Here is an 18361-nt window from a genome sequence, read left to right as displayed (position 1 = left end):
GTATTCAAATAGCTCTCAACTAATACACCTATTTTTAAGATCCAAAAGTATAGACTAGTTTAATGAAAAAGAAAAAGTCTGAAAAGAACCATCTCTAGAACCAATTTCACTATCTTCAACTAATTTAGTCAGCCGATTATTCCATTCAAATTAACCAATCACATTTGTTGTTACGCAAAATTGACCAAAACTGATTAATCATGATTGATGCTTAATTGGTCAATTAAGTTAATCAAAGATAATAAAATTATCTTAGATATTTAAAAAATTATGCATTTATAAACTTTGTATTCTTATAACTTACTAACCATTGTAAACTAGAATGATATTTTTAGACATTTCCTACTTAAATTAATCTCAAAATGTAGAAGTAGAAATTAATCTCTATACCTTTAGTTCATATATCATGTGATATTATATATAGTGTACAACGTAATTCTGTATCTATGCATACTCAACGTCAATATCATAAATGCATATATATGTATGCAATACGTACATGTGTAAGTCACGCCGCGCTGCGTACAGTTAGTCAATATGTCGTTTGAATATGCACAACGTTACTGCAGCACACTTTCGTACGATTTCTTTTCGTTCTTATAGTTCACATTCACATCACAAGAAACACATGATGAGAAGAAAAGATGGGCGTAGGACACTGAATTTTAAACGTAACCTGTATGCAATATAAAAACACAAATCGATGGAATCTTTATTATTCACATGACATTAGTGAATCTATTTCAACTGATTATGACAAGATTTATTACAATTAAAAATATCTCCTATTAACCACTTGTTTAGACTAGCCTGCTTTGACTAGGTCGACCGTACAGCGCATACTAATGTCAAAGAGAAGTCTAAGAGCAGCCATACCGTATGGATTATAAGGGATATATTTCCTGCCGCGCCCTCTAGGAAAGTGCGAATAAACTAAGGTCGGTATCCATCATTGAATTGTAGAACCAGAGAGAAGCCTGAGAGCGGGCATGGCTGCATTTACAGCGTTATGGAAAAGTTGACTGATTCGAAGCTCCAACTGAGTCCATTTTTCATGGACATGAACTACTAAGCCAATGTCCACGATTTGTTGGTACTATTCCGTGCTATGTCCATAATTATTTGGTTCTGTTCTGTGCTATGTTCACGAGCGAGCTAGATTAGTTAGATAAAAACGAAGAATCGGTCTTTGTCTCACCACCAGCGAATAGACAATCGCGACGAAGCAAGCCAGCAGCGATGTTATCGTAAGGCAGTCGCCCTTTCATCCCCTTGTTTTCCTTTCCACATTGTTTTATATTCATAATTCGGGAAGAAAATAATTTCGAGAGTTCGGATGATTTCTAGTAATGACGCGACAGAGATAACGCGCGGCCATATTAATTTGTCATGACTTTTATATTACTTATAATTACATAAACGCCCATATATGCAAATTATAGATAATTATTGCGCGTATGTTTTAATATTGTACAATATGGTATATAATAACAACAACTTCATTTCCTGCAGTAATTTTTTTAAGATCTTCGTTGAAGTCGTGAATTAATTTTTTTCTTCATCAATCAGTTTTCTGCAAAAATTACGATTTTTTAAATAAAATATAAAATGTTTCTCTTCTCTTTTCTCCGAAGAGTTAATTAAAAAATATGTACTCCACAGAGTCAACTAAAAAATGTGTAGTCAGAAGAGTCAATTTAAAAGTGTACTCCGAAAAGTCAATTTAATAGCGTATTCCGAAGAGTCAATTTGAAAGCGTACTCTGAAAAGTCAAATTAATATTGTAATCCGAAAAGTCAATTTATAATAGAATATTTACTTCGATGATTCAGCTAAAGAAAAAACATTTATTTATTATTATATTCAGAGAATAATATTTAATTTATTATTTATACTTATCTTACTTATGCTTACCTTACATATGCTTCTTTGAATGAGAAATTTAATTTGTTGACTGATTCAGATTCAGATTTGTTAAAATATCTCTTATGCGCAACTCTCTTATGCGCAACTCTTGAACTCTTGAACTCTTGAACAGGTAGGTAGTAAAATAATTTTCTTTCTTTACGAATTTTATAAACTTTTCACGAATATAAAAATTGAAAGATTCTCAAAGAACAAATAACTTTTCTTGAACATTTAAACAAAAGGAAAATCTTTTCCTATTAATACAAAATGAATAATTAATATCTCACACAAGAGGAATCTTCATTCTTGAAATCACCGCGCGACTTTGCTTTTAGAAAAGTATAATATTGATGTAATAGTAACAAGTGCTATCCAAAAACGGTGCAAATCTTAAACGTTTTTGAGAAATGCAGTTTGAAGTTTAGTCTTTTCTGTTAATGTCGTTATAGCAGAAGAATTACCAATTTGCTTCAGTGGCGCAGTGGATCAGGATTTGTGATATGAGCGTAGAGGTTGTTCAAGTGTGTTATTTTTGCTATCACAGGGGAAACTATGTATTAATAGAATGTATAATAATACGCAGACAAATTCTTTACATAATCATACTTATTTCTTTTAGCATGAATAAAAATGATCAATGCTAACATGATAAGTGTATATCGCAATTGTACATATACGTGTACACATACACATACACATACACACGTATACCAATGATGTCAAAATCGAACAATTCGTGAAAATTTGTTATTGATCGCAATTGTACGCAAAGAAGAAAGAGAAGTACACGGGTCTCCGCGGGTATCTCGTCATATTAATTGTCTATGAGCTGATAAACAGTTGATCTCCGATATTTACAAGTTACACTTGTCCGCAGCTTGTTCGGTTTTGACATCATTGGTATCAGTGATGCGATTTGGTGACGGGCTTGCACGAGGATTCTCCACCCTCCCCTCATGCACGCACACAGCCAGCTCGGTCAATCCGTGTGAGCCACGCGATCGGCAATTGTCGACGCGCCGAGCGCGCGAGAGAGAGAGAGAGAGAGAGGGAGAGGGAGAGGGAGAAGGAGAGGGAGAGGGAGAGGGAGAGGGAGAGGGAGAGGGGGAGAGAGAGAGAGACAGATTGATTGATTGATTGATTGATTGATTAATCTTTACTAGCTTTCTCAGCTATTACACTACATTTAAATACAAAAGTTGCTGTGAATTAACTTAACACTAACTTATACTTAACTTATACCTAAAATGTGCTTCTTTAGTTTTCGCTTAAAATGCTCCAATCTCTCACAACACCTTATCTCCATCGGTAAATCATTATTTATCTTTATTCCATTGTAAAACATACATTTCTGCGCATTATTTGTTCTTCAAAATTGCACTACAATATTTTCCCCTTGCCCCGTTTGTCTATCACTAATGCTACTCACTCTTTGTATCTTCCTTCTCAAATAATCAGGCCAAAGGCCTTTCATTATTTTGAAAATAAATATACCTGTATTGTAGTACAACCTCTGTCTTACCGTCATAAACTGCAAAGCCCTCAGCATACATTCTATCTCAGTATCTCGTCTGCACTGCAGTATGACCTTCATTGCACGATTTTGCGCTATTTGCAATTTATCTAACTGCTCCTCACTCATCCCAATTAATATAGTCGCACAATATTCAAAGTGAGGCGCAATAATCGATTTATACAGGGTGTTTGATAGCTGATCATGCAGACGAAAGTTGGAGATAGATTGGGTGTAGCCGAGAAGAAAATTCATGTACTATAATGTCAAATTGCCAATAGTTATCGAGTTATTAATTAAAACATGTGAGCCAACGAGCGCGTAGAGAGCGAAGGGCGACCGCAGTAAGCACATAGACATTTGATACAGGCGGAGTCAGCGAGTAACGGTAGGCGAGCGCGCGCGGTGAGAGGCAACGTAAACAACAAGAGGCGAACGCACGCGACGAGGAGCGAGCGAGCGCGAACGACAAGAGGCGAGCGAGCGCGACGAAGAGCGAGCGAGCGCGAACGACGAGGAGTGAGCGAGCTATAAGGAAAAAGCTATAAAGAAAAAGCTCGCTCGCTCCTCGTCGCGCGCGATCGCCTCTTGTCGCTTATGTTGCTCCTCGCCGCGCGCGCTTGTCTACACCGCAACTCGCTGACTCCGCCTGTAACAAATGTCTACGTGCTTACTGCGGCCGCCCTCCGCTCTCTACGCGCTCGTTGGCTCACATGTTTTAATTAATAACTCGGTAACTATTGCCAATTTGACATTATGGTACATGACTTTTCTTCTCGGCTACACCCAATCTATCTCCAACTTTCGTCTGCATGATCAGCTATCAAACACCCTGTATATGATACATCTTATACCCGCCGATATACTGTTACCCATCCTGTTCAAAAAACTTGTTTTCTTCCCTATCTTCTTACACATATAATCGCAATGGTCACCCATTTTTAGTTTTAGTTTAGTTTACTATCAATGATTACACCGAGGTATTTTATTTTTTCCACCTGTTCTATTGTTGTCCCATCCATACATTTCAAAACCGTACACGTTTTCAATTCTTTCCTCACACCCCTTACAACCATATATTTTGTTTTACTTGCATTTAACTTTAATCCATTTACTCTTAACCATCTCTCAACTTTATTAAACATAGAATTCTTTTTTTTTTCAACTTCATTACAACTTTCGCCGGCTGTGTACAATATGGTATCATCTGCAAATAATTTTATACTACATCCTTCTGAGCAGCTTTTAATTATATCATTTATATATATAATAAACAATAAAGGTCCCAACACTGAACCCTGTGGGACTCCATGTTTAGTCTTAAGCAGCTTAGATATTCTCTCCCCAAGACGCACTTGTTGTTTTCTATTATCCAGATAAGATTGAAACCATTCCAATACCGTTCCTCTGACTCCATATTGATATAATTTTTTTACTAGCCTTTCTCTGTTTATAGTTTCAAACGCTCGTTTCAGATCCATAAATATTACTCCTATCATCTTACCCTCACTGATTATTAGTTTCCATTCGTCTATAATCATTTGTATCGCAGTTTCACACGAGTGTTGCTTCCTAAAGCCCGATTGATTTTCCGTGATGATGTCATTACTTTCTAGATGTAACTCTACCTGTTCTTTAACAATAATCTCCAGTACTTTTTCATATATCGGTAGAACGTTGATTGGTCTATATTCACTTGCATTCCTAGGTTTCGCCATTTTTGGTATCGGAACAATCGTAGATGTCTTCCAACTATTCGGACATTGACCCTTCTTTAGAGAATCATTCACTACTCCTACAAACTCGTCCTTTATGACATGAAATACTGATTTTAATACCTTACTTGAAATTCCTTTCTCCGTTCCCTTCTTATTAGGTAAGCTCATAACAACTTCCTCCAGAAATTTTGTTTCAATCATTTGAAAAACCTCTATTACATTTCTTACTTCTACTTCTATCCCCTCTATAGTTTCTTTACCTGCTTTATCTTTTCCTGTTTCTATAGAACCCACTATATTATTAATGCTATGCACATAAAATAAGTTAAATTTATCTTCTATGTTGTACTCTTTTATGTCCTCTATATGGTCTATTATCTCAAAATTTATATCTAAATTTATATTCTCTGCCTCACCACTCCCCCCTGTCGTTCCTTTAATTAGTGTATTTAGATTTTTCCACATAATCCTGGGGTCACTCTTATTTTGCTCTATCATACTTTCGTAATACTTCCTCTTTCTGTCTTTAATAAGTTTCACTACCGCATTTCTCCTCTCCCTATACTTTAACCAATCCTGTTCTGTGTTCGTATATACTGCTCTACCATACATCTCATCTCTTGTCTTTGCCGCTTGTCTGATCTCATCCGAGAACCATTTTTTTCCCCACCATACTCTTGGTATTCTAAACTCTTTTTTAGGAGCTACAATATCTAATGCCTCCACTATACTATTAATTAACTTGTCTGCCCTCATATCTACATCTAAACCTTGTCCTTGTACCAATTTCCTTCCCAGTAACTCTAGGAATTCATCTATATTAAATGTACTATAGTCCCTACTATTACATACTTTGTATTTACTTTTCGGTTCGATCACATTTAATTCTACCTGCAACCACGCATGATCAGTTATTTTGGGCTTGTCAAATACTTTAACCTTTATTCCATTATTGGCAAATACCAAATCTATAATTGTTTTACTATCTTTTGTAATCCTCGTCGCCTCGTCAACATACTGTTTTAACCCCACGCTAAGCATTGCCGTTCTTAGTTTATTTGCGTAGAAGGAGGACTCATTCATCCAATCTATATTAAAATCTATTAATATACATTCTCCTTTAACCATAATTGCTACCCCTTTTAAGAATCTTATGAACTCCCCGTCCGATGCACTTGGTGAGTGATATACTACCATTATTACCCTCTATATACGTTATTATGTATTTGCACTGCTATACACCAACAATTCGCTATTATTTTTTTTATTAAAACTACGTCGTATTTAATATCGTTTCTCACATACAGTGCAACTCCCCCTGTGTGTCTATTTTCTGCATCGCATCTGACCACGCTGTATCCTTGTATATTAATTTCGCTGTTTTCCATCTCCGGTGTCAGTCTAGTTTCCGCCAGTGCCAGAAATGCCGGTTTCGCCTTTTCCAGAACCAGGTGTTGTATTTCATCTTTATGCGCCAATAGGCTTTGAGCGTTCGTATACAGAATTGACCCCTTTTCTGCCTGTAATTGCTATTTTCCATTTCCCTTTCCCCTGCATTTTTATTACAATATATTCTATAGTGAAGGTTTATAATTTATTTATTATAATACTATATAAACTTAAATAAAACATTATACCGTATATGTATAAAGAGAATGTACAAGAACATTTTATTATAATAAAAATGCTGTCATGTATGTATTAATCAAGTTTTAGTTCGATATAGTTTTTGGTGCAGCCGCACCAAGATTTTTTGTATTAAATATTTTTTATTGCATTGTTATAATAATTAATTTGTTACAATAACAAGTAAAATAACCATATAACTCAGTGTTCTAATAAATAATGATAAATTTTATCTGTAAAAATTTGTTATTTTATTAAAAAATTTTTCGAACGAAAGTTGCATGGCTTGAAAGACGACACATGACGGAAATGTGGATTTGACCTTGAATGACCTTGTCAAAATTAAGCCAAAGTCATTAATGTTTTTTAAATAGAAACTACAATTTTTTATTACATATTCTTGTAGCTTATCTCGAGAGCTTTCCAAAACACTTTAACAAAGTTACATTTCATTGAGTACTTTCCGAGTTATGAGGCTTGAAAGTTAAGGCAAGACCGATCACTGATCCGACCAATTAAGGCAAGATCGATTCGAATATGTCTTTAGCCGTTAATAAGTCTTGGTCTTACAAGTTCGAAATAAAACGTCCTTGCTTTTATTACAATATCCTGTAAGTTAACAAATATTCTTCACACATACAAACATAGTATTATTATATTTTTATTGAGTAGTGCACTGAACAACTATAACATTGTTCTGAGAGTTTTCTCATTTAGAGCGACGAAACAAATATATTTTATGAATTCTTTTCGCGCAGATAGAAAATTTCACGGATGTAATTGTTTCTGGGGATTATTTAATACTGTATGAAAAATATTTATTAACTTACAGGATATTGTAATAAAAGCAAAGAGGTTTCATTTCGTACTTCTTGATTCTGTTACAATATTCTTTTATATTTCATACTACATCCTTGTATAACTTACAATTATTCTTACTAATTATTCTTAAAATATTATTAAACAATCCAATAATCAAACCTGTAAACCTACCCGACTCCGCAAAATAATTAATAAAATATATTTCATTTTCTTGACGCCGAATATTATTAATACTATTACAGATAATATTACAAATGATATAAATTTTTACAAATAATATTTTATTATTAATAATATTATTATTTGTAATATATATTATTTGTAATATTATTATTTGTAATTTTATTTGTAATTGTATAATAATGTTACAAATAATACAAATTTTTACAAATTTTATTATCGCTCTTGTAATAGTTGCGTTACTTATTGCGTTATTCTACTGCGTTATTCTTACTGAGTACTCATTACATTCTTTGCGTTTCGCCGTTTCTTAATTGAGCGTTATTTGTTGTTTGCGTTTAGCATTGCGTACTTCCTTCCTAGCTCTCGTCAGCCTTCTGAGAAACCCGATGTTGGGCCGAGGACGACCGGACGGTCGGCCACTCGATCGAGCGATATACAGGGTGCACGATTTATCTGAAGACATTGAAATATCTCGAGAACTATGCATTGGATAAAAAAAGTGGTTAATGAAAGTTGTTAGTCTCGAAGGGGGACATCCAATGATACCAAACTCGACCTCCCACCCCACCCCCTGGGGGTGGGGGTTGGAGGCAACTTTGAAATCTTAAATGGAAACCCCCATTTTTTATTGCAGATACGGATTCTACGCCACAAAATACGTAAATTTTGTCCGAAACTTTTTTTTTTATTCGTGATAGATGGCGCTGTAATCGCAAAAAATCATATTTTCCGCAATTTTCCAGAAATGATCATTGGATTGAGAAATAAAAAATACCTGTTTAATATTTTTAAAGAACATAATAAAAGTTATTCCTCCCCCCATCCTCTCGGGGTAGGGTGGATGGTAACGTTCAAATCTCAAATGGGAACCCGAATCGAAGATGGAACTGCTCGACGCGCCACTATGGGTGTATGGCGAACTACGGCTTATTATAAAAGGCAGTGCAATGCAGTGATTACAATGGTCGGTGGATTGGCAGAGGTGGCCCGATTAATTGGCCTGCTAGGTCGCCTGATTTCTTTCTGTGGGGTTACCTAAAAGATAAGATTTATCAACAAATGCCAACAATTCGTGAAAACATGGTAGAACGCATAAGAAACGCTTGCGCTGAAACTCCCGCAGATATGCTTCTATCCTGTGTACAGTCATTTGAAAAAAGGATCAATAAGTGTATTGAAGTTGAAGGTAAAAATTTCTAACACTTACTCTATAATTAATTGAACAGTGAGAGGCAAGGGGACTCACATTTAAAAAGCACCCCGATCTGTGAGAGGCAAGGGGACTCACATTAAAAAGCATCCGAAGGGAACATAAAACTACTACGTCCTCGTCGTTGTTCCTGTGTAACGCTAAAAGTAGTTTCTCGGAAAAATTCAACGCTATCTATCACGAATGAAAAAAATTGTTTCAATAAAAATTTCACGTACAATCTAATTCTGCAATGAAAAATGTGGGTTCCCATTTGAGATTTGAACGTTATCACCCACCCTACCCCGAGAGGATGGGGGGGAATAACTTTTATTATGTTCTTTAAAAATATTGAAGAGATATTTTTTATTTCTCAATCCAATGATCATTTCTGGAGAATTGCGGAAAATATAATTTTTTGCGATTACAGCGCCATCTATCACGAATCAAAAAAAAAGTTTCGGACAAAATTTACGTATTTTGTGGCGTAGAATCCGTATCTGCAATAAAAAATGGGGGTTTCCATTTAAGATTTCAAAGTTGCCCCCAACCCCCACCCCCAGGGGGTGGGGTGGGAGGTCGAGTTTGGTATCATTGGATGTCCCCCTTCGAGACTAACAACTTTCATTAACCACTTTTGTTTATCCAATGCATAGTTCTCGAGATATTTCAATGTCTTCAGATAAATCGTGCACCCTATATATGAGCCAAATCAGTCTATAAAACAAAGGCTATGATCAAATTGAATCTCGCTCTTTGTCTTACTAACGTACTATAGTCTATTTCTTCTAAGTTTTCATAGTATATAATGTGAGTCTGAAAATGTTATCAAATCTTTCCAAGAGATGCCCAGGTAGAAAAATCATAATAATATAATTATGATATCAAAAAAAAGTAATTTTAAGACAAATCAGGATGATGTCATTCGATATAGTTTTCGTGATGGTTTGGTGATGTTTTTTTGATATTGAAATAATGTTACCCATACAGCACAGAAGCTGCAGCAACATTGTTGTAACATTGCAAAATTGCATATTGCAGTACAATATTACAGCGAAATTGCAAAAACAATATTATGCAATATTATTTCTGCAATATTGCAGCTATATTGCAAAGATATTAATTTGCAGTAACAATTTAATATTCGTGAACGAATGTCCTATGCGACGCTAAACACTTTAACCTCCTCTTTTTACCTTCTCTTTTAACCTCTATTCGTTGATAGATGTTACAAAAAAACTTGACTGCGATTGTTCAATTTTTAAAGCTTACGGCTTAAATCACCGAATGTAAAACTAGTTAGAGTTAAAGTCGGTCTTAACTCTATGACTCATTGTAAAACCAGCTTGTCGTCATGCTATATCAATATTCTAATTAGTGAAGAAGGCCTTGTGCCTCCATCGAATTAGCAGAGACCTGGTCACGTGATCAGTTTGCCACTTTCTCCCTTTAAGGCTCTCTAGCTGGAAGTTCGATTCTCCTTACAGTGTCTGTTACGTAGCTGGAGAAAAGAGGTATGTAAATACATTTGGTTATTGTAACAAAGACGTTATTGTAACGTCTTTCGATCAAACTGATCTAGATCGCAGTCATATTTTCATCTCAAACGAGAAAGAACGCTTATCGACATATAATGGCAATGTAAATATCGTTTTGCAACGCAATTCACTCCGTAAAATATTACAATTCGTCCCTTTATATTTTATTTAGTCAAGTTGCAGATGACACAAATGTGTGTGTTGAGAAACTGACGGAGCCTTATAACTTTTTTGAAAGGCCTCATTGTGATTAGACTATAAGCTATTTCGATTCGCTTTTACACAAAATAAATGAATTTTAAAGAAAAAAGTGTTATTCTACTCCGTAAAGCAATATGATTTTGATCAATATTGCAAATAACGGTATTATTTAGATTCAAGTTGCTATTTAATTATTATTTAAAATTTTATAAAAATAATAATAATATGGTAATGATATATATTTCAGAAACTGTTCGTATATCCCACAGCGCAATGACAGACAACGATTATGCGGAATATGTATCGAAATGACTTGCACAAGCGACTGTACGGATTTCAAGGCAAAAAATTAGAGAAACTGTGGCTTATGATTAACAATGATATTATCATTTAATATAGTATTTTTATTAATAGTTTTATTAATAGTATTAATATAATATTTTTCATTTATATGTGTTCCTTTTAAATATATGTGTTCATAATTTTTTATAGTTCTTTGATGTTTTTCGTTTATTTTTTACTACCAAAGTAGATAAAATACTTTATTTATGTTTTATATACATATGTTTATTTTTTGTTACGAACACCATTATGTATGTGCACCATTTAGTATATTAACCAAAGAAGCAAATTTTTATTTAATATTAATTGTTGTAACATACATTTATAAATAAATATATATACATATGTGTTATAATTTTGACTTATTAATAGTTACAATACTACTACGATTGCTGTTTAACATATATACTATAGTATGTGAGTCTAACTTATAACTTGCAATTATGATATCCTACATAATATAGCTGTTTGCTAATCTCTACAGATATCTTGTGGATATCAAATGACAAAAATACTTCAATATGTTACGATAATATTCAAATATCCGCTTTTTATTACATTTTTATAACAAAATATAACATTGACGTAATTATTATATTTCGTTTTAGATGTAATAAAAAGCGGATTTTTAATATCGCAATAATATTATACTGACAATTTTGCCATCTGCTGGTATCTGTGGAAAAAAGATTAACACATAATTATGTTATATGGAATTGTATAATTACAAAATGTTGAATACATGTTTTAGAATGGTTTAGTTGCATATATTAGAGCTATAGTTAGAGCTATATATTATTATATTGTTTAATTTTGTATATTACAGCTATTATGCCACTCTATATACAGACACACACACACACACGCACGCACTCACGCACGCACGCACGCACGCACGCACACGTATGTATATAGGCATAATAGCTGTAACTTTATTGCATATATACTATATAACATTGTTATTGCAATATTACAACAGAATGTTGCTGTATTATTGCCGTATAATATTGCTGCAGTATTGCAGTACAATATTGCTGCGCTATTATAATGCAATATTGCTGCATCATTGCAACGCAATATTACTGCAAGCGGACATTTTAATGTTGCTGCAATATTGCTGCACCATTGCAGCAACATTTTGCAATGATGTTGCAATGATACAATCTTGCAAAACAAGATTGCTGCAATGTTGCTGCAATCTTTCTGTGCTGTATGGGTATGGTGACTTTTAGAACTGTACATTAAAATAGAAAGTCACGACCCTTAAGAAAAATTACTTTAAGATGTTCAAATTAACTTAAAGTTGCTTATAGTTACCTAAAGTTATTTATAGTTAACTATAAATTTGGGGAGGGAATACGGGAGTAGTTCCCCCGACTTCCCTCCTCACGGTCCGACAGGTAGACATCCCGTAGGGGTTTTAGTCGGTAAGAATCGGACATAACCCCCTTCCCCCCCAAGGGGAGGGGGTATCCATGATGGATTTCCCCTGCGTGACCAAAAAAAAAAAGTTAACTATAAATTACTTACAATTAATTATAGATAATTTTAAGTTAATTTGGAGATTTGAAGCAATTTTTCCTAAGGGAATAACATCAAAGTGACGTCAAAATGACAAGAAGATGATCTAATCATGATTACAAAATGAGTTTTTATAGTCTTTTGTTACTCATTTTGAAATCATTGTAATTTTTTGTTTAAATGATAATATAGCTTCCCATACAGCACAGACAATTGCAGCAATATTGTTGCAATGTTGCAACATTGTACATTGCAGTGCAATATTATAAAGATATTGCAAAAACAATATTTTGTATTATAATATATCCCACTCGGCATGTAATATTGCTGAAAAACTAATGATACAGAAATATTTCATAAACATTTCAACTGTAACTTTGCATCTGAAGTATTTCAACGAAGTGCCCGCATCATGTGTTTTGTAATATTGCAATCGCAATATTTCTGAAATTTTGAAGAAAAATAAAAAAGTTAGCGTTCATATTAATATGTTTCTATAATATTGCAAAAGAAATGTGGCAGACGTAATATTTCATATATATTTCTGAAGCATTATAAAAGTAATATTACACTTACTTTATGCAAATAATATTTCTGTAACATGTCAAACGCAACATTGCAATTAAAATATTTCTGAAAATTTTCTGAAAGGTTGTGTAAATAATGAAAAATTGAATTGTAAATTTAATTGCAAAGTTAATATCTATAATATTTCAGAAGAAATATTGCAGATGCAATGATTTAGAAATATTTCTGATACAAGATAAAAGTAATATTACATTTACATTACACATATTATATTTTTATTATTATATTTATTATATTTCTAAACATTTCAGATGCAACATTGCATTTGTACTATTTATGAAAATTTGTTGATAGACTAGAACTTACAAAAAATTAAATATATATATTTATAATTAATTATAATAATTATTATAATAATGAAATATAATATAAACTTTGTATTTGAAATTTTTAGAACAATTAAAATGCCGCGTTAATAAACAATTTTTAAAATTTTATTTAAAATTGATTGTAGTATAAATTGTGTGTAAGTGTGTATATGTGTGTATAATCTTCAGTTATATAGGATTATTTATCATGAAAAACCATGCAAATTTGATATAAAAACATAGTTTTCTATATTTAGTAAATAATAATAAAATAAAAGTGTAGATGAAATAAGCAATAAAATTGAAAATACAGATTTTAATGTACATATATTTGATTAAAAAGATAAAATTACAAAAGTTTTATTTACAAAAAATAAATCTTATATATAATTAATTGTAGTATGCAGAATAGGAAAAACGATAACGGAATGTGCTTTTTTATTATTTTTAGGTAATTTTAGTAATTTGGCCCTTATAGATAAACATAGCCATGATAAAATAACATCATTTACTTTACACACGTGGATCGAAAAATCAAATGAACTCATAAGATATTCATATAAACTTTTTAATTTCACAAATTCTCTACCAATAGCATATGATATATTATCATGAAAAACAAAATTTAGCGCTTCAACAATAGAGCCATCATCTAATAAACAGCAATTATTCTTGTTATCTGTAATACAAACGTAAAAATCATCTTTGTACATTTCTTTATATTGTTTTAAAAAGAATGTATTTTGACACATAATACCGTTATAAGGCGTTGTTCCAATCTGATTAAATTTTCAGAAATTTTTATTTTCTTTTGCGACGTTAATTCATACTCTTTCAATTTTCTGGAAATTTGTTGGAGTGGCTTTTCACCCTTTTTCACAAGTTTTATCAATGTTCCTATAAAATTTTCGAATCGAAATACGCTAAAATTGTCTAAGGCTCCATATTTCTTAACATCTGCTGCAATATGTTGCAAATTATGCACATTATGACTGATATACCTTTTACCATATAATGTTTCAAAACTCGAAACAAAATGATTTAATAATTGTCCCGCATAAGATACATTTACATCATGAAGAGAAAGAACTGGTGAAGCTAAGATAGTAATAGCGACATGTAATTCTAGGAAATGATTGTATAAATCTTTTCTTAAATGTTTATGTAAAACTACTGGTCCCAAGTATAATAAAAATAAACGAAATTCCGTGGCTTTCCAATATTTTAAGTATTTCAGAGATCTTGGTTTTCTGTTAAAATCCGATGGTATAAATTGTACAAAATCTGTTAACGCATTAGAAATTTCATGCACAATGTTGGACTGAAGTCGTACATTTTTATTGATTGGTCCGTTTAACCAAAGCTGAATTAACTTACGCATCACTCCTAGACACACCAGATGCATATAATCTAACGGAACGTTAGATACCAATTCAAAGTACGGTATGTTAATGAGCTTGGTTTCTTTATTTTGATAATTTAAATTATAATTAAAGTTTTTAAACATTTTGTCAGTTCTAAGTACATCGCAAAATCCTGGAAAACATATTGTGTTTTCAATGTAATCTCCATGAATACAACATTTTGTACAACTATCATAGCCGCTGTGACTTTTAACCATTAAAATAAACGCCTTAGCTGGTGAATCACATATCATTCCCTTGATTCGTATTTTATAATTATTATTATTAAAATCAATACCCTCATTAATTAATGAAATCGCTTCATCTATAAATGATTTTAAAAATTTATTCGCATCACTCGGTTTTCCTTCTCCATAGTAGATACCGACAACATGAACTTCTTTAATAATGTCATCTGAACATAATATAGGCCACAGACATTTTTGCGTTGATTTATCAAGAGGTGCACCATCAACATTTATGAAGAGATTAACTGTTTTATTATCTAAATGTAATTGTAAATATTGCCTTTTATTCAAAATATTTATTATTGCATTTCTTAAACCACTATGCCAGTATTGTCCTTGACACATTTCTTTAACATCTGTAGATGTAGGAGTATGGAGAAGTTTTCGTGGATCCTTTGGAAATTTTACATTAGTATGTAAATTTAAAATTCTCAATAAATCAACCTTGGCTTCTCGTGATGTTTTGAATTGTCTCATCCATGTAGCAATAACTTGTATGAAGTTATCATTAATCATAATTTCACCATCATTCTCTGTTTCATCCTCAATCGACTCTATATCTGATGCTTCTGTTTCATTATCGTCACTTGAATTGAAATTTGGGTATTCATAACTATGAATACTGCTATTGCAGTCAGAGTCATCGTTTTCATTACCTAATACCTCATGTATATCATCTGTAAAATATATATCTTTGTTTACCAATGATTAAATGTACGTATAAGCTAAAATTTTAAACTCATAATAAAAATATTACATATATATGTATATATATTAATTATCATTTTGTCTTTACGTTTCATTTTTTATAAAAATAATTTTAAACACTGTTTATTTATAATTATATGTAAAATTTGTTTATAATTTTTATTTAAAATTGTATATAACATTTATAATTGTATACATATAATTATATATAAAAATAGTATTATATTATATAATGTAAAAATTTAAATGTATTTTAAAATATTATTTTATTCATTATTACTGCATATTAGCGTCATTATTATTGTGTTCTTTTTTATGTTAAATGTAAGTATCAATTATTCTAATTTTACTAAATTACTATACTTATGCATCTCAATACAAGCATACGAGGGCGGTCCGATAAGTACTTAGCCTCACCGCCCGATGGCGCCACTATCGCAAGAGAAATTTACTATCGTGTAGTACATTCTCGTAGACGGCTACTGTCGAAATTTCAGCCGAATCGGACTCGTAGTTTTGTTTTGACCGCGTGTGGAAGCGGGCATGTCCGCGGATTTTAGAAAAATGGAAAAAGAGCAATATCGGTCGGTGATTCGATTTTTGTTTTTGGAAGGGAAATCGCGCAGCGAAATCAAAGAGCGCTTGGATGCTGTGTACGGTGACTCTTCTCCTTCGATGGCGACCGTCAAAAATTGGTTTAACGAGTTTCAACGTGGTCGCACGTCGGTTTTTGATGAGCCACGCCCAGGTGCCCCGAAAACGGCTACCACGGAGGATAACATGACAAAAATCCACGGTCTCGTATTGGCAGACCGCCGATTGAAGGTGCGTGAGATAGCTGAGACAGTAGGCATCTCAAAAGACCGCGTGGGTCATATCCTGCATGAAATTTTGGGCATGAGAAAGCTGTCGGCGCGATGGGTGCCGCGTTTGCTCACTCCGGACAACAAGCGCAACCGTGAGACCACTTCAGAGCAGTGTTTGACGCTGTTTAAGCGCAATCCGAAGGAGTTTCTGCGTCGTTTCGTGACCGTCGACGAAACATGGATCCACTGGTACACACCAGAGACCAAGGAACAGTCGAAACAGTGGACTTCACCCGGCGAACGTGCTCCGAAGAAGGCGAAGACTGTCCTATCGGCCGGAAAGGTGATGGCCACCGTTTTCTGGGATTCACAAGGTGTGATCTACATCGACTACCTGGAGAAGGGCAAAACGGTCACAGGGCTGTATTATGCCGAATTATTGGGCCGATTCGACGCCGAATTGCAGAAAAAACGGCCTCATTTGGCGAAGAAAAAAGTGCTCTTCCACCATGACAACGCACCGGCTCACACCTCACCACGGTCAAATTGGTCGAATTGGGCTACGAACTACTGCCCCATCCACCGTATTCTCCAGATTTGGCCCCGTGCGACTTCTTTTTGTTTCCAAACTTGAAAAACTCACTCGCCGGGCAGAAATTTGAGTCGAATGAGGAGGTCATCGCCGCCACGGAGGCCTACTTTGCAGACCTCGAGAAAACGTATTTTTCAGACGGGTTAAAGAAGTTGGAGCATCGCTGGGTCAAGTGTATCGAGCTAAAAGGAGACTATGTTGAGAAATAAATCGCCACTTTTCCAAAATTTTCGTTTTTCTTTTGTAGGCTAAGTACTTATCGGACCACCCTCGTATATATTATTAATATTTATTGTATTAATTATACTTATATATACTTATATACTATATATAGGGTGTTTGAAAGCTTATCATGCAGACGAAAGTTGGGAATAGATTGGGTGTAGCCGAGAAGAAAAGTCATGTACCATAATGTCAAATTGGCAATAGTTATTAATAACCGAGTTATTAATTGAAAGATGTGAGCCAACAAGCGCGTAGAGAGCGGAGCGCGACCGCAGTAAGCACGTAGATATTTGATACAGGCGGAGTCAACGAGTGGCGTTAGGCGAGCGCGCGCGGCGAGGGGCAACATAAGGAGACCAACTCGGTTACAAAGTCAAAATTTTCGATTTTTTTTTTTTTTCAAAAATCGATAGTAGTATTCGTAGAGAAAATATTCCTAAAGCTATAGAGAGTAGTTCGAAGTCGTTCGGTAGATACAGCTCACGAAACAGGTACGCGTCACGTAGGTATGCGTGACGTACGCACGGCGAGAGCGCTTAGCGACGCTCCGTCTCTCGGTCTCTCGCACAGGACTATCGTTTCGGCAGATGTTGAGTCAGCGTTTGTGAACACTGATCTGTTGTGTAGTCTGCATATGTGTTTGTTTGTATAAGTGTAGTCGAGGTAGCTGTTTTAAACACAACGGATTTTTGAAAAGTTCGTTTCGAGGCGGTTATTGCTAACAGTCAGTCGAGCCCCGTTGTTCGGTGTGTGAAGACGTTCCTGTGTGAAAACAATAAATTGTATCCAAAAGGAAAAAAAGAAGAGTCAGCACGTGCATCAAGACCGCGAAAGAGATAGTTTCATGGCAATAAATTTACGAAAGAGGATAAGGATGTGGAGCAGAGTGACACCGCTAAAAAATTTAAAATGCGAGTAGTGA

General features: G+C 33.9%; 1 protein-coding gene across 2 annotated transcripts in view; it reads right to left on the bottom strand.

The window, feature by feature from the left end:
- Nucleotides 1-842, bottom strand: part of LOC105181424 (Molecule interacting with CasL) — a 288317-nt gene extending 287475 nt beyond the window's left edge. The window contains exons 1-2 of one of the 2 annotated variants that reach the window (XM_025307903.1): nt 771-841; nt 500-676 (exon numbers count right to left, since the gene is read on the bottom strand). The gene's annotated coding sequence lies outside the window, so the exon portion shown is untranslated. Of the gene's footprint in view, nt 1-499 lie in introns of both variants that reach the window. The other variant, XM_025307902.1, reaches the window with a different exon arrangement.
- Between the last annotated feature and the right edge of the window lie 17519 nt (nt 843-18361).

The sequence above is a fragment of the Harpegnathos saltator genome, unplaced genomic scaffold (assembly GCF_003227715.2).
Source record: "Harpegnathos saltator strain DR-91 unplaced genomic scaffold, Hsal_v8.6 scaffold130, whole genome shotgun sequence".
Taxonomy (NCBI): Eukaryota; Metazoa; Arthropoda; class Insecta; order Hymenoptera; family Formicidae; genus Harpegnathos; species Harpegnathos saltator.
Note: the sequence above shows the minus strand (reverse complement) of the source record. Positions and strands in the feature narration are given on the sequence as shown.